The 18,027-nt window shown below is 43.3% G+C and overlaps 1 protein-coding gene across 2 annotated transcripts in view; it reads right to left on the bottom strand.

The window, feature by feature from the left end:
* BICRAL (BRD4 interacting chromatin remodeling complex associated protein like) overlaps positions 1-18,027 on the bottom strand; it is a 91,257-nt gene that overhangs the window by 50,472 nt on the left and 22,758 nt on the right. The window contains exon 2 of one of the 2 annotated variants that reach the window (XM_033217187.1): positions 9,507-9,602. The exons of the other annotated variant lie outside the window; for it this stretch is intronic. The gene's annotated coding sequence lies outside the window, so the exon portion shown is untranslated. The remainder of the gene's footprint in view (positions 1-9,506; positions 9,603-18,027) is intronic. 2 annotated transcript variants of the gene reach the window in all.

Below are 18,027 nucleotides of genomic sequence, written 5' to 3'. Positions count from 1 at the left end.
AAGTTGCAGTGAGCCAAAAACACACCACTGCATTCCAGCCTGGGTGACAGAGCGAGAGTTTGTCTCAAAAAATAAAATTAAAAAGAAAAATAAATAAAATAAAATGAGAAGATAATCTGAAGATCAGTCACTAAGACCCAGAAGTGAAGAATTTTGTTTTCTCTGGAAAGATTCTCCCTTTAATTCTGGACTCCTGTTGAGGCTCTTTTCTCATTCAAGTAACATCCCTAGATGGGTGGCTGACCCCAGGTGGATTTTATGAGGCTAAGGGGAAATCCCTGTATGAGTGGTTGGAAACTATTTCTTGGCCCAACAGACGTGGGCAAGACATCTTCCCCTCTGTAAATAGCAGCACTAGCACTCAGCAGTAGGATTTGTCGTGGAGGGAAGGGGGCTGTAGGCACCCCAAGAGTTCAGAAATCACTGCCCTGAGCATCTGACTACCTCTCTTAAAAAATTAAAGCTAATATTTAAAATTGTTCTGAATTGCACCAACAAACATCTTAAATAATAGCTTTTAATCAAGAGGACACAGCGTAAAAATGACATTTCAAAGCGGTGGGGAAAAGTTGTTAACCATATGGGGAAAATATGGTAGATTCACCCCTCATATCTTACACAAAAATAAATTCTAGATGGATCTAGGCGTTAAATGGTGGAGGGAGAAAGAAACTTAAAGTACTAGAATAACACATGGGAGAATATTTTTTTAAACAATGTTGGAGTGAGGAAAGTCTAAGGATGTCATAAGACACACAAGTCATAAAAGACTGACAAAGTCAACATAAAATACAAAGCTTCTACATGATAAAAGAAAAACACATCATAAGCAAAGCCAAAAACTAAAAAATAACTGGGAAAAATACCTCCAATTCATACCACAGAGTGCTTTTCTCCTTAATACATAAAGAGCTCCTATAGATAAGGAAAATTGTTTATCAGGGCTTTTCTTCCTAATACATAAAAAGCTATTCTAAATAAGGAAAATTTTTTTATCAGGATCCTTCCAGAATATCAAAGATTTAATCAGTTTATGAGCAATCAATTCACAACAAAGGAAATACAAGTAGCTCCTAAGCATATAAAATAATCAACCTTACTTACAATAAGAGAAATATAAATTAATATTGTAGTGAGATACTACATGTCCTGTCAGATTGACAATGATAAAAAAGTTGGATGAAGAATTATGCTAGCAGGGAGTGGGGAAATAGGAACTTCTATACACTGACAGGATACGGACTCATATAACCTCTAGTGAGGGCATTCAGCAATGTCTTCCAAAATCTTAAGTGCACAAATCAGCTTACCAAGCAAATCCACTTCCAGGTATTTGTACTGCAGATATTCTTTTTTTTCAACTCACTTTTTTTTTTTTTTAAGAGATGGGGTCTCTCTATGTTGGCCAGGCTGGACTTGAACTTCTGGGCTCAAGAGATCCTTAACCCCCTAAGTAGCTGGGCCTACAGGTATGTGCCACCATAACCAGCTGTCACTTGGATATTCTTTCACATGTGCCAAATGACATGTGTATAAGAATATCCAGGGCAGTATTATTATTATTTTAGTAGTATTGGTTTTAACAAAGGACTGCAACACTTTAGATGTCATGGGTATGGGGTTTCCTTCTGGGGCAATAAAAACGTTCTTGAACCTGCTTGGCAAAGTAGTGAGACCTCATCTCTACAAAACATTTAAAAATTAGTTGAGTGTGGCGGTGCACACCTGTAGTTCCAGCTACTTGGGAGGCTGAGATGGGAGGATTGTTTGCCTAGGAGGTCAAGGCTGCAGTGAGCTATGATTATACCACTGCACTCCAGCCAAAGCGACAGAGCCAGACTCTGTCTCTAAAAAAAAAAAAAGTTCTTGAATTAAACTACTGAGTTATATTCTTTAAAACGGTAAATTTTATGGTATGTAAACTATATCTTAATTTTAAAAACTCTCTTAAAAACCCTAAATGTCCATGATTAAATGTCCTGATTAATTATGGTTTACCTACATAGTAGAATACTCTGCAGTCATTAAAACTAATGAGGCAGTTTTAATCATACTGACTTGGAAGGATATATGGTCAATGAAAAAAGAAAGGTGCAGAACAGTATGTACATTATGTTCCCAAATGTGTGTGTGGGAAAATACACACACACATATATGATGTGTGTGTGTGTGTAAATGTATAGACCCTAAAATGAAGCACAAGTAACCAGTAACACTAGTTACTTCTGGGAAGAAAACAGGGTGACTGGGGAACAGAGGAAGATACACTCTTTATTTATATGTCCTTTTGTACCTTTTGAAATTTGTGCCACATGCATGTAAGATCTAATCAAAAAATAAATACAATTAATAAAACAAAGAGAAGAAGGAGACAAAATGGTCCTTGAAGTACAAGAACCTCAAGTCAGTTTAGCCAGGTGTGGTGGCGCTTGCCTTTAGTCCCAGCTACTTGGTAGGCTGAGGTCAGGGGATGACTTGAGCCCAGGACATGAAGGTTACAGTGAGTCATGATCTTGCCACTGCACTCCAGCCCGGGCAAAAGTACCACACCTATCTCAAAAATAAAATAAAATTTAAAAAGAACCTCAAGTAAGGCTCACTTTTCTTAAGTATACCAAATATACCAAATACTCAGAACTTTTTTTTTTTTTTAAAGAGACAGGGTTTCATTATGTTGCCCAGCCTGGTCTTGAATTCTTGGGCCCAAGCAATCCTCCCTTTTCAGTCTTCTGAGAAGCTAGGATTACAGGTACATGCTACACTGCCCAGCTAAATACTTAGAACTTTTTTTTTTTTTTTTTAAATTTTGTAGAGACAAGGTCTCACTGTGTTGCCCATGCTGGTCTTGAACTGCTGCACTTAAGCGATCCTCCACCTAGGTCTCCCAAAGTGCTGGGCTTACAATTACCATGCCCAGGCCATAGAGTATTTTTTTTTTTTTTTTTTTTTTTTTTGAGACGGAGTCTTGCTCTGCCGCCCAGGCTGGAGTGCAGTGGCCGGGTCTCAGCTCACTGCAAGCTCCGCCTCCTGGGTTTACGCCATTCTCCTGCCTCAGCCTCCCAAGCAGCTGGGACTACAGGCGCCCGCCATGTCGCCCGGCTAGTTTTTTTTGTATTTTTTAGTAGAGACGGGGTTTCACCATGTTAGCCAGGATGGTCTCGATCTCCTGACCTCGTGATCCGCCCGTCTCGGCCTCCCAAAGTGCTGGGATTACAGGCTTGAGCCACCGCGCCCGGCCGCCATAGAGTATTTTAAAGCAGCCTACTGACCTGGAGAATAAGCTACATCAGCTGTCTTAAAAGAAATACTGTATCCTTTTTTTTTTTTTTTTTTGAGTGGGAGTTTCTCTCTTGTTGCCCAGGCTAGAGCGCAATGGCGCGATCTCGGCTCACCGCAACCTCTGCCTCCTAGGTTCAAGTGATTGTCCTGCCTCAGCCTCCCGAGATGGGACTACAGGCCCATGCCACCATGCCTGGCTAATTTCGTATTTTTAGTAGAGACAGGCTTTCTCCATGTTGGTAAGGCTGGTCTTGAACTCCTGACCTCAGTTGATACGCCTACCTTGGGCTCCCAAAGTGCTGGGATTACAGGCATGAGCCACCACGCCTGGCCAAGAAATACTGTATCTTAAAAACAGTCTGAATTTAATTAAGCTCACAGCAAAACTTCAAAGACCTCCAAGGCAGAGATACAACAGACTATCATTTTTTTTTCACACAGAGGGAGAAAATCTAAGCTCTCATTAAGAAACATATTGGTTGCAAGAAAAGATATTTCAGGAAAGATAGTGCGGCAAATCAGTTTTGCCTATTTAAGATATTCTGGGCTGGGCACGGTGGCTCACACCTGTAATCCCAACACTTTGGGATTACAGGAGGTCAGGAGTGTGATCACCTGAGGTCAGGAGTTCGAGACCAGCCTGGCCAACATGGTGAAACCCTGTCTCTACTAAAAATACAAAAAATTAGCTGGATGTAGTGGTGGATGCCTGTAATCCCAGCTACTCGGGAGGCTGAGGCAGGAGAACTGCTAGAACCCGGGAGACGGGGGTTGCAGTGAGCCAAGATTGCCCCACTGCACTCTAGCCTGGGTGACAGAGCGAGACTCCATCTAAAAAAAAAAAGATATTCTGGCCAGCAATGAAAGAAAACCAAAACTGACCCTTAAGAGCCATGAAACAGCCTGGCCAACATGGTGAAACCCTGTCTCTACTGAAAATACAAAAAAATGAGCTGGGCGTGGTGGCATGTGCCTGTAATCCCAGCTACTATAGCGGCCGAGGCATGAGAATCTCTTGAACCCAGGAGGCAGAGGTTGCAGTGAGCCGAGATCTCACCACTGCACTCCAGCCTGGGTGATAGAGTGAGACCCTATCTCAAAAAAAAAAAAAAAAAAAAAAAAGTAAGAAAACAGAATTTCAAAGACTGCACAAACTGAAATTTGGTATGTGGCCACTATAAATATTTTTGTTTCCTCCCTTATCTGCTTCTCTGTTCTTTTTTTTTTTTTTTTGAGACGGAGTCTCGCTGTGTCGCCCAGGCCGGAGTGCAGTGGCGCGATCTGGGCTGACTGCAAGCTCCGCCTCCCGGGTTCACGCCATTCTCCCGCCTCAGCCTCCGAGGAGCTGGGACTACAGGTGCCCGCCACCTCGCCCGGCTAGTTTTTTGTATTTTTAGTAGAGACGGGGTTTCACCATGTTAGCCAGGATGGTCTTGATCTCCTGACCTCGTGATCCACCCGCCTCGGCCTCCCAAAGTGCTGGGATTACAGGCTTGAGCCACCGCGCCCGGCCTGTTCTTTTTCTTTATTCAAAAATATAGCCTAGTGGCTGAGGCAGGTGGATCACGTGAGGTCAGGAGTTCAAGACCAGCCTGGCCAACATGGTGAAACCCCGCTCTACCAAAAATACAAAAATTGGCTGGGCATGGTGGCAGTCGCCTGTAATCCAAGCTACTCGGGAGGCTGAGACAGGAAGGAGAATCGCTTGAACCTGGGAGGCGGAGACTGCAGTGAGCCAAGATCGTACCACTGCACTCCAACCTGGGTAACAGACTTGAGACTTCATCTTAAAAAAAAAAAAAAATAGGCCGGGCGCGGTGGCTGAAGCCTGTAAACCCAGCACTTTGGGAGGCCTAGACGGGCGGATCACAAGGTCAGGAGATTGAGACCATCCTGGCTAACAAGGTGAAAACCCCATCTCTACTAAAAAATACAAAAAACTAGCCGGGCGAGGTGGCGGGCACCTGTAGTCCCAGCTACTCGGGAGGCTGAAGCAGGAGAATGGCGTGAACCCGGGAGGCGGAGCTTGCAGTGAGCTGAGATCCGGCCACTGCACTCCAGTCTGGGTGACAGAGTGAGACTCTGTCTCAAAAAAAAAAAAAAAATATATATATATATATATATGTGTGTGTGTGTGGTAATATAATTTATATGTATGTGTGTATATATAATTTATATATACACATATACATATGTGTATGCATATAGCCTAGTGAAGATGGCTTGAACTCAGGAGGTTGAGACTACAGTGAGCCTAGATTGCACCCCTGCACTCCAGCCTGGGTGACAAAGTGAGACCCTGTCTCAAAAAAAGAACCAAAAAAAAAAAAAACCACCAAGAGCCAATACAAGATACCTTACCAAAAACTGCTGACATTTGCTTTACTTGTAGTAAGTTGCTATAACATGAGTCATAACTTCCCAATAATTTACAAACAAATTTACCTCTAAAAGGTGCTGAGGTTAGCAAATTATTGACAGACTTTAAGCAGACATGAACTAAAGAATAGTTGCAGTCTTCAAAATCACATTTTTACCCCCTGACCTATTGAAGGTAAAATGAACTGCAGTCACTTTATTTTTACTGACATATTTACTACTTCCAGTGTTCTTCCTTCTCTTAAGTAAATCCAGATTTCCATCTGGTATCATTTTCCTTCTCCTGAAAGGAATCTTTTAGTATTTTTTGTAGTGCAGGTCTTTGCTGACGAATTCTTTCAGTTTTGATATATCTTTAAAGAGTGTGAGATGGGCATGGTGGCTCACGCCTGTTATCCCAGCACTTTGGGAGGCTGAAGTGGGCGGATTGCTTGAGTCTAGGAGTTTGAGACCCTACTGGGCAATACGGAAAAACCCCATCTCTACAAAAAATAAAAAAATTAGCTGGGCATGGTGATGCGCACCTGTAATCCCAGCTACTCAGGAGGCTGAGGTGGGAGGACCACCTGAGCCTCGGCAGGTTGAGGCTGCAGTGAGCCATGATTGTGTGACTGCATTCCAGCCTGGGAGACAGACAGAGATTCTATCCTCCACCCCCCAAAAAAGTGTTTATCTTTCCTTCATTTTTGAAATATATTTTCACTGGGCATATTGTTTAAGATTGACAGGGTTTTCTTTTCCTTTCAGTTCTTCAAAGATATTGATATACCGGCCAGGCGTGGTGGCTCATGCCTGTAATCCCAGCACTTTGGGAGGCCGAGAGGAGGGGATCACAAGCTCAGGAGATTGAGACCACCCTGGCTAGCATGGTGAAACCCCGTCTCTACTAAAAATACAAAAAAAAAAGATACTGATGTACTGTTTCTCATTTGCATTATTTCCAAAGAAAAATCTGCCATCATTCTTACCTTTCTTTTTTCCATAATGTGTCATTTTTTCCTCTGGACACTTTAAATATTTTTCTCTTTACCACTAGTTTTAAGCAACCGGATTATGAAAAGCCTTGGTATAGTTCTCTTCATGCTTCCTGTGGTTAGGGTTCACTAAGCTTCTACAATCTGCAGGTTTATAGTTTCCCTCCAATTTAGAAAAATTTCAGCCATTAATTTTTTCAAATATTTTATGCCCCTTCCTCTCCTTTGGGGACTACAATTACAGTTACATTATTAGACTATTTGAAGTGTCCCACAGTTCAATGATGCTGTATTTTCTTTCAGTTTTTTATTTTTTTAATTTAATTTATTAATTTGAGACAGGTTTTTGCTCTGCTGCCCAAGCTGGGACCACAGGCACCTGCCATCATGCCCAGCTAATTTCTGTATTTTTTGTAGAGACACGGTTTTACCATGGTGTCTAGGAGGCTGGTCCTGAACTCCTGGGCTCACGCGATCCTCCTGCCTTGGCCTCCTAAAGTGTTGGGATTACAGGTGTGAGCCACCATGCCTGGCCTTTTTTAGTATTTTAATCTCTCTGGCTTTCATTTAGGATAGCTTCTATTCGTATGACTTCAAATTCATAAATATTTTTTTCTGCAGTCTCTAATCTTCTGTTAATCCCATCCAGTAAACTTTTATTTTAAAACATTGTAGTTTTCATCTCCAGAAGTTCAATTTGGGTCTTTTTAATATATTCCATGTCATTATTAAAAAAAATTTTTTTTGCTTTGTTGTCTTGGCCCAAGATGAGATTCCATGCCATTATTTGTTTAATCTTTTCACTATTTTCTTGAACTTACATAAGATAGTAACAACTTAAAAAATTTTTTTTGAAGAGGCAGGGTCTCACTGTGTTGCCCAGGGTGGTCTTGAACCCCTAGTCTCACGTGATCCTCCTGCCTCAGGCCTCCCAGTGATGGGATTACAAGCATGAGCTCCACGGCAGGCTAATTTTTGTATTTTTTTGTAGATACCGGGTTTCGCCATGTTGCCCAGGCTGGTCTCATACTCCTGGCCTCAAGCAATCCACCTGTCTCCACCACACAAAGTGTTAGGATTACAGGCATAAGCCACCTCATCTGGCCAACTTTTTAATGATTAATTCTATCATTTGTGTGATTTCTGCGTCTGTTTCTATTGATTGATTTTGTTGGTGGTGGTGGTCTCAATTAAAGGTGGTATTATCTGCTTCTTTGCATGCCTGGTCATTTTTTATTGGATGTCAGACATTGTTAATTTCACATTATCAGGTGTTGGATATTTTTGAGCTTTGTCTAGGACACAGTTAGGTTACTTTACAAAGTTTCTTTACAAAATGTCTGATCCTTTTAAGGTTTGCTTTTAAGCTTTGTCAATCTTTAGTCTAGAAGTCATTTTGCCCTATATTGAGGCAATAAATACCTCATTTGATATTCTATGAATTACAAGGACTTTTGCACTCTTGCAGATGGGAACACAAACTATTCTCTGCCCTATGTGAGCTCCAAATAGGGTTCCTTCCCAGAACTTAGGTAGTTTCCTCAAACACATCAGTTATCAGCTGAAAACTTGAGAAAGACTCTGTAGATCTCCAGATAGTGAAGTGTAGTGCTCTCTCTCTCTGGTACCGTGCCCTGTGAAGGTAGGCTTTGCTTTTTGAGATGGAGTCTCGCTCTGTTGGGAGGCTGAAGTGTAGTGACGTAATCTCGGCTCACTGCAACCTCCACCTCCCAGGTTCAAGTGATTCTCCTGCCTCAGCCTCGGGAGTAGCTGGGATTACAGGCACATGCCGCCATGCCCAGCTAATTTTTGTATTTTTAGTAGGGATGGGGTTTCACCACGTTGGCCAGGATGGTCTCGATCTCTTGACCCCGTGATCCACTCGCCTTGGCCTCCCAAAGTGCTGGGATTACAGGCGTAAGCCACCGTGCCTGGCCGAATTTAGGCCGTTTTAACCTCTCAGAGACATCAACTCAACTCAGGAAGATTATCAGCCTTCCTGTGGGTTCCTCCTCCCCTGAGCTATGGTAATGAAACACTCTTGACAGTAAGCTGGGTCAGTTACAGGGCTCATCTCATTTGTTTTGTCCTCTCAGGAGCCACTGTCCTGTGCTGCCTGATATCTAATATCTAAAAAACCATTATTTCATTATATTGTGTCTGACTTTTACCGTTTTTACACAGGAAGTTAAATCCCGTCTCGGTTACTCAATTTTGGCCCCATAGTCATTTGTAAGGTCTTGAACCAAATCTCTTGAAGGGGTTATATGAGTTCATCAGCAGAGATTATAGGATCAGAGTATTCAGAAAGAGGGAGGATAGGAGAAAGGAAGAAGGAAGGAGGACAGATAATTACATTGTTTACACAGTTTTCTCCTGTGCCTCCTTTTGTTTTCTACCCTTGAAGAACAGCTTAGGGAATGAGAAAGGCTCCTTCTTTAATTCCTATCTTTAATAAAACTATTCAACGGGTGTAAAGAATATTCATTATTCATTTAACAAACATTAGCGCCAGGTACTATGCTAGGGGGTGGGAATACAAAATAGTATGACATAAATGTAATAAATGTAAAAATCCTTCACATTTTGTAGAATAGAAGAAGCAAGGCTGAAAAGTGAACTACTGTGTTTGAGCAAACAGTTTTCCAATGGGTGTCACCATCAGAAAGTTATGCCATGAATAGCCAATTATGCAGGGCAAATAACTATTCATGTTGATAAGGATATAAAGTATTCTCATCTTATTCTTTTTACTATATTGTAATTGTACTGTGCTGTTAAATTTTGTAATTGCAAGACTTCACCTTCTGGCATGGTTCCCGTTTTGAAGGAACTCACTTTCTTTTGGAAGACAGACATGCAACAATTCATTACCATTGCAATGTGAGAAGTGCTACAATATTTGGCAGGAGTTCCCAAGCTTCTTCAGGTGAAATCGCTGGGCTTTTTGTGAAATAATATGACGTTTTGCTAGAAGAAAACATGACAATATTTTCACAATTATATCCATTTGGGGAGAAAAGAAGCTGTCAAACTCAGCATGATTGGCTTTAAGTTTTTTAGTTATTATTCAACCAAGGATTTCTTCATTTATTTTGTCACTAGCTAGGGCCTTCTAAAAGCAAGGAGGAGTGGGTGGAAAAGAGTAAGGCAAATTATTATAAGAAAAACTTAGAAATTTAAAAATTCTGCCGGGTGCGGTAGCTCACGCCTGTAATCCCACCACTTTGGGATGCTGAGGTGGGTGGATCACCTAAGGTCAGGAGTTTGAGACAAGTCTGGCCAACACGGTGAAACCCCATCTGTACTAAAAATACAGAACTCAGCCAGGTGTGGTGGCATGCGCCTGTAATCTCAGCTACTCGGGAGGCTGAGGCAGGAGAACTGCCTGAATCTGGGAGGCAGAGATTGCAGTGAGGTAAGATCATGCCACTGCACTCCAGCCTGGGCGACAGAGCAAGATTCTGTCTCAAAAAATAAATAAATAAAAATAATAAAAATTCCCAGCTGGGCATGGTGACTTATGTCTGTAACTCCAGCACTTTGGGAGGCTGAGACAGGCGGATCAGTTGAGCTCAGGAGTTCAAGACCAGCCTGGGCAACATGGCAAAAATCCCACCTCTATAAAAACCACAAAAAATTAGCTGGGTGTGGTGGCTTGGGCCTGTGGTCCCAGCTACTCTGGAGGCTGAGGCAGGAGAATTGCTTGAATCCAGGAGGCGAGGAGGCTTGAATCCGAATTGCTTGAACCTCGGAAGCAGAGGTTGCAGTGAGCCAAGATTGTGCCACTGCACTCCAGCCTGGGCGACTAGAGCAAAACTCTGTCTCAAAAAAAAAAAAAAAAAAAAAAAAATTCCCGGACGGGCGCAGTGGCTCACGCCTACAATCCGAGCACTTTGGGAGGCCGAGGCGGGTGGATCACAAGGTCAGGAGATTGAGACCATCCTGGCTAACACGGTGAAACCTCGTCTCTACTAAAAATACAAAAAATTAGCCGGGTACGGTGGCCGGCGCCTGTGGTCCCAGCTACTTGGGAGGCTGAGGCAGGAGAACGGCTTGCAGTGAGTGGAGATCTCATCATTGCGTTCCAGCCTGGGAGAAAGAGTGAGACTCTGTCTCTCAAAAAAAAAAAAAAAAATCCCAAAGTTGGAAAAGGCAATATTTAACATAAGTGATAAACCTGGTTCATTTCATGAATGAAGAATCTGAAGGTCTTTAAATTGCTTTAATTCCTACTTGAGGTAGGAATGAGGTGGGGCAGAAATAAGCCTAACAGCAGACATAAAAAAGAACGAGTTCGTATCCTTTGCAGGAACATGAATGAAGCTGGAAACCATCATTCTCAGCAAACTAACACAGGAACAGAAAACCAAATACTGCATGTTCTCACTCATAAGTGGGAGTTGAACAATGAGAACATATGGGCACAAGGAGAGGAATAACACACATCAGGGCCTGTTGGGGTGGGAGGGCGGGGGCTGGGGGGGCCAGAACTTAAAGTATTAAAAAAAAAAAAAGAAAGAAAGAAATAAGCCTAACATATTAAGCAATCCAGCTGGCAAAAAAAAAATGTGCTATAACATGGGGGAAAGAGTGACCAACCATGAAGGGGGCTGGGGAGAATTTCTGGCAAGGCTTTACAGAGGCTGGGGACACAGGGCAAGGACACTGAATTTGGAAGTCACAGGGCTTGTTTTGGATACTGACATTGACTAATCATGTGACAACGAAGAAGCTCCAACCTCTGGGTCCCGTTTTCCATTTGTTAATGAACTTAATAGACCACATCAGTGAGTTTTTAAAACTTCGGACCCAGTATTCTTTAAGGTATCCAGGAGCTATCTTGGAGGCTTAAAATAGCTGGTGGTGGAGGCACTCTTGACACTCCCACCTCTCCCCACACACACCCTTCAGCTGAGTAGCTCCACTCTTACTCAACTGCAAGAAAAAAGTTTGAAAATCATTTAACTTAACCAGCTCCCAAACTCCCAGAACTCCATGACTTGTCATCCATTAAAAAGGAATGACCATCAGCAATGGTGAATCTGGCAATGTAAACAGGAATCCGTGAAAATCAAGACATCCATGATTATTTTAGCAAGCAAGACAATAGCTATACATATAGGGCCCATATTTCATTAAGGTAAACTCTAACAGCCGGGCACAGTGGCTCACGCCTGTAATCCCAGCACTTTGGGAGGCTGAGGTGGGCGGATCACCTGAGGTCGGGAGTTCGAGACCAGCCTGACCAACATGGAGAAACCCCGTCTCTACTAAAAATACAGTTAGTCGGGTGTGGTGGCGCATGCCTGTAATCCCAGCTACTCGGGAGGCTGAGGCAGGAGAATTGCTTGAACCTGGGAGGTGGAGGTTGCAGTGAGCCAAGATCGCACCACTGCACTCCAGCCTGGGCAACAAGAGCGAAACTCCGTCTAAAAAAAAAAAAAAAAGATATTATAGTACTACCCTCAAAAACAGGAATCTCATCTTATTTGTCTTCATATCCCCAGCAAATAGCACATAAGTGGGTATAATAAATATTGAATAAATACCCAGGATTTAAATATAAGGCAGCTGTATTTATTCACTTTTCCTTGAAAACTTCAGTTTTCCAAGCTCCCAAAGACCTTGCCTAATTAAAAGTTCATATAATTCCATAATTCTAGGTTAATCCTGACACAATTACAATTTCACAGAGTCCATCAGCATTGAAATTCTATAATTCCTGATGAATTATAAATATATCATTCTGTTAAATTTTTTTCAGTTATACAGGTGCGCACTACCACACTCGGGTAATTTTTGTTTTTGTTTTTGTTTTTTTTGAGACGGAGTCTTGCTCTTTTGCCAGGCTGGAGTGCAGTGGTGTGATCTTGGCTCACTGCAACCTCCTCCTCCCAGGTTCAAGTGATTCTCCTGCCTCAGCCTACCAAGTAGCTGGGACTACAAGTGCGCGCCACCATGCCCAGCAAATTTTCGTACTTTTAGAGATGGGGTTTCACCATGTTGGCCAGGACGGTCTCGATTACTTGACCTCAGGGATCACATTTTTTTTAAAAAAGAATCTGTATCTTTTAGAAATCCATACTGAAATAGGCATGAATGAAAAAAAAAAAAATGACATCTGAGATTTGCTTCAAAATAATATGAAGTCCAGGTGTGGTGGCTCACACCTGTAATCCCAGCACTTTGGGAGGCTGAGATGGGCAGATCACGAGGTCAGGAGATCGAGACCATCCTGGCTAACACGGTGAAACCCTGTCTCTACTAAAAATACAAAAAATTATCTGGGCGTGGTGGTGGCTGCCTGTAGTCCCAGCTACTCAGGAGGCTGAGGCAGCAGAATGGGGTGAGCCCGGGAGGTGGAGCTTGCAGTGAGCCCAGATTGTGCCACTGCACTCCAGCCTGGGTGACAGAGTGAGACTCCATCTCAAAATAAATAAATAAATTAATAATAATGATAATATGAGGCCGGGAGTGGTGGCTCACACCTGTAATCTCAGCAATTTGGGAGGCCAAGGCGGGCGGATCATGAGGTCAGGAGATCGAGACCATCCTGGCGAACACAGTGAAACCCCGTCTCTACTAAAAATACAAAAAAAAATTGGCCAGGCGTGGTGGCGGGCACCTGTAGTCCCAGCTACTCAGGAGGCCGAGGCAGGAGAATGGTGTGAACCCGGGAGGCGGAGGTTGCAGTGAGCTGAGATCACGCCACTGCACTCCAGCCTGGGCAACAGAGCGAGACTCTGTCTCAAAAAATAAAAATAAAAAAAAAAATAATAATATGAACTGGAGTTGGTTATTAAAAACATGAATGGCTGGGTATGGTGGCTCATGCCTGTAAGCCCAGCACTTTGGGCGGCCGAGGCGGGTGGATCACTTGAGGTCAGGAGTTCAAGAGCAGCCTGGCCAACATGGCAAACCCTGTCTCTACTAAAAATACAAAAATTAGCCAGGCCTAGTGATGGGTATCTTTAATCCCAGCTACTCAGGAGGCTGAAGCAGAATTGCTTGAACCTGGGAGGCAGAGGTTGCAGTGAGCCAAGATCATGCCATTGCACTACAGCCTGAGTGACAAGAGCAAAACTCTGTCTCAAAAAACAAACAAAACATGAAAAACCACTGAGCACAGTGGCTCATGCTTGTAATCCCAGCACTTTGGGAGGTCAAGTGGGCGGATCGCTTGAGTTCAGGAGTTTGAGACTAGCCTAGGCAACATAGCAAAACCCTGTCTCTACTAAAAAATATAAAAATTAGCTGGGCATGATGGCACATGCCTGTAGTCCCAGCTACTTGAGAGGCTAATGTGGGAGGATCAACGGAGCCTGGGAAGTGGAGGTTGCAGTGAACCAAGATGGCGCCATTGCACTCCAGCCTGGCCAACAGTGTAAGACCTCTCTCTCAAAAAAAAAAAAAAGAAAAAAAAAATTAGCCAAGTGTGGTAGCACATGCCTGTGGTCCCAGTTACCAGGGAGGATGAGGTGAGAGGATTTCTTGAGCCCAGAAGGTCAAAGCTGCAGCGAGCTATCGTTGCACCACTGCCCTCGGCAACAGAGTAAGACTCTGTTTCAAAAAAACAAAAGCCAGGGACTCCTGTCCTCCCCTACCCCAACCCTGGAGATTCTGATTCACCTGGAATCTGCGGTTACTAGTTGCCCTTGGGAAAATTTCAAGCAAATTGGGGAACCTGTTCCAGGTCTAAGTGGAGTCAGGTGGCACCTGCAAACAAGGGCCTTAGATTGACTCAGAAACACAAACTGAGGCTCCAACTCTCCAAACTTAAGGGGAGAATCCCGTTTCTTGGCAACCTGACTGAAGGAAAGATGCTGTGGGCAAAATCTTATTTGGGAATGCATCGCCCTAAGCCACATTCAGTATCAATCGTTTTTTACTCCTTCCCGCCAAATAATTCCTCTACTTCTTCTCCTCTGTGGCACGTTGACTCATATTTACATTAGAAAGTTAGCTCCATCAGGGCAGAGATTTGTGTCTGTTCACCAATGAACCATGGCACCCAGAATAGCCCCTGGCACATAATAGGAACTCAGCAAACATTTTAAAAAATGAACTTATCACCCTTTCTAATGTGTTGGTCACAGGATGGCAAACCTGCAACAGAACCAGGCACACAGGGAGAGTGTGTTTATTCACTTTTTCTCGAAAACTTCAGTTTTCCAAGAAAGCATATTTTTCTTACTTTGGAGACCAGGTTATTCCTATAGGAGAACAATCTAAAGTGGAAAACAAAGAACTTTATTTAAGCTGACAACATACAATAGGGCTAAAGTTATTTTCCATTACTCCCCTGCCCTCTATTCTAGCCCACTGCCACTCTCCTAGCCTCCAAACACAATGATGTACTTTCCCAGCATCTGTCCTTGTCCAGGTGACAAATTTCCTTACCTGAAATGCTCTTCTTCCTCTCCCATGTCTACTGAAAATACAACCATTATTCAAAATTAGTTTGGATCTGATCTCTGTGAATCCGTCTCTGACAACCTCAGCCTATCTTCATAATTCTCTGCCCAGAATTCTGACAGCAGCAACTACATCTGTGGACACTGATCAGACACTGCTTTGTGTGATAATCTTCATTATGCTTATCTTCTGTTCCCAATTAAAGTGGCGCAGGCTGGGCATAGTGGCTCCCGCCTGTAATCCCAGCACTCTGGGAGGCCAAGGCAGGAGGATCGCTTGAAGCCAGGAGTTCAAGACCAGACTAGGCTACACAGTGAGACCTAATTTTTTTAAAAAAGCAGAGCCCAAATATAAATGAATACACAACCATAAAGTGCTATGAGAGTGCTGATGAAAAAGCATTTAATTTTCCCATCCCAAAGGCAGGCAACTTTTACACTGTATGGTTTTTTGGCATCAGAGAGCTGAATATACTGGCCCATTACAATAGGCACTAGCTAGCCTATCTCTACCCACCCCACTTGTCCCTGTAAGAAACCCTTAGTTCTTTGCTTCCTTGATTGATGTCCCCAAAACTTACCAGTTTTTCAATTATTTGACTTTGCAGGTTCCTTTTACTTTGAAGACATTCCTACCCACCTCCAAGCTGTCAACTGACAATGCCTACTTATCCTGAAGGTCTTGAGTAAAATGATACTGCCTTTCTTTAGTTTTATTTAAATCCTGAAGCAAAATTCATTATTCACTTACTCATATCCCCTAGAGGACATCTGACATCTTACCAGCACCTGACACATGTATGACAATATGGCCATGTGCCCCATAACAACTTTTCATATACAGTGGACCACATATATGATTATGGTCCCGTAAGAGTATAATACTGGCTGGGTGCAGTGGCTCACGCCTGTAATCTCAGCACTTTGGAAGGCCGAGATGGGCAGGTCATCTGAGGTCAGGAGTTTGAGACCAGCCTGACCAACGTGGAGAAACCCTGTCTCTACTAAAAATACAGAATTAGTCAGGCCTGGCACATACCTGTAATCCCAGCTACTTGGGAGGCTGAGGAAGGAGAATCGTTTGAACCCAGAAGGCAGAGGTTGCAGTGAGCAGAGATCGTGCCATTGCACTCCAGCCTGGGCAACAGAGCGAAACTCCATCTCAAAAAAACAAAAAACAAACAAACTATATATGTATATGTATATTATATGTATATGTATATGTATATATGTGTATATATGTATATATAGTATGTGTACATATATGCGTGTGTATATATAATATTGCTAGTGTACCTTTTCTGTGTGTGAATAGGATTAGACACACTAATGCTTACCATTGTGTTATGGTTGCCTACAGTATTCAGTATAGTAACATGCTGCACAGTCTTGTGCCTGGGAACAATAGGCTATACCATATAGCTTGGGTGTGCAGTAGGCTAGATCATCTAGGTTTGTGTAAGAGTACTCTGATGTTCACAAGATAATGAAATTGCTAGGGCATTTCTTAGAATGTATCCTCATCCTTAAGCAACACATGAGTATACTTGGTTTTTCTGGCTTCCCCTTTGGCTTACAAGTTCCATGAAAGCTGGATGAGTTTCCTTTCATCTCTGTGTTAGCAGAGGGTAAGGCAACGCCTGATACATACATGCCTAATAACTATTTACCCTATGCACTTACTTTCGTAAGTTTCTGGTTTCCAAAGGACATTTTTAAGGGTAATGTCAGTTACTAATTTACTTTCCAAGAATATGCACCAAGGCTACATGTGAGCACTTTTTCACGACGGTACAGCACAAACTCTGGGATGCAGGCCTGGTCCTCCATGGTCTAGGATCCACTGGCTAATGCTGGACCCTTATCATCCAGCTAGGCATCTATCAAGCCAGTGTAAAAAAAGTGAGGAATTGGCCGGGCGCGGTGGCTCAAGCCTGTAATCCCAGCACTTTGGGAGGCCGAGACGGGCGGATCACGAGGTCAGGAGATCGAGACCATCCTGGCTAATACGGTGAAACCCCATCTCTACTAAAAAAATACAAAAAACTAGCCGGGCGAGGTGGCGGGCGCCTGTAGTCCCAGCTACTCCGGAGGCTGAGGCAGGAGAATGGCGTGAACCCAGGAGGTGGAGCTTGCAGTGAGCTGAGATCTGGCCACTGCACTCCAGCCTGGGCAGCAGAGCGAGACTCCGTCTCAAAAAAAAAAAAAAAAAAAAAAGAGGAATCAACTGATACCCACATCTTCTCCAAATCAGACAATTTACTTCTCTCAGGTGTAAGCAAATATAAGTTTTTTTTTTTTTTTTTGGTTGAGACGGAGTCTGGCTGTGTTGCCCAGGCTGGAGTGCAGTGGCCAGATCTCAGCTCACTACAAGCTCCGCCTCCCAGGTTTACCCCATTCTCCTGCCTCAGCCTCCCGAGTAGCTGGGACTACAGGCGCCGGCCACCTCGCCCGGCTAGTTTTTTGTATTTTTTTTAGTAGAGACGGGGTTTCACTGTGTTAGCCAGGATGGTCTCGATCTTCTGACCTCGTGATCCGCCCGTCTCGGCCTCCCAAAGTGCTGGGATTACAGGCTTGAGCCACCGAGCCCGGCCAGCAAATATAAGTTTTAAAGATGCACAGAATAAAAGATTGTGTGTCCTTCCAAGATAATCCACTTAATATTTAACAAACTTCCTTACGAAGGGATTTATGTGCTGAACATAAATATAAAATAGTTATGTGAAGTCTCCAAACATTTAGCACAGTAATTTATTATATTAATAATAGGGCCGGGCGTGGTGGCTCAAGCCTGTAATCCCAGGACTTTGGGAGGCCGAGACGAGCGGATCACGAGGTCAGCAGATCGAGACCATCCTGGCTAAGACAGTGAAACCCCGTCTCTACTAAAAAATACAAAAAACTAGCCGGGCGAGATGGCGGGCGCCTGTAGTCCCAGCTACTCGGGAGGCTGAGGCAGGAGAATGGCTTGAACCCGG

Source organism: Trachypithecus francoisi, unplaced genomic scaffold, assembly GCF_009764315.1.
Source record: "Trachypithecus francoisi isolate TF-2019V2 unplaced genomic scaffold, Tfra_2.0 Lachesis_group10, whole genome shotgun sequence".
Taxonomy (NCBI): Eukaryota; Metazoa; Chordata; class Mammalia; order Primates; family Cercopithecidae; genus Trachypithecus; species Trachypithecus francoisi.
The sequence above is the reverse complement of the archived record's forward strand: the minus strand, read 5'-3'. Positions and strand labels throughout refer to the sequence as shown.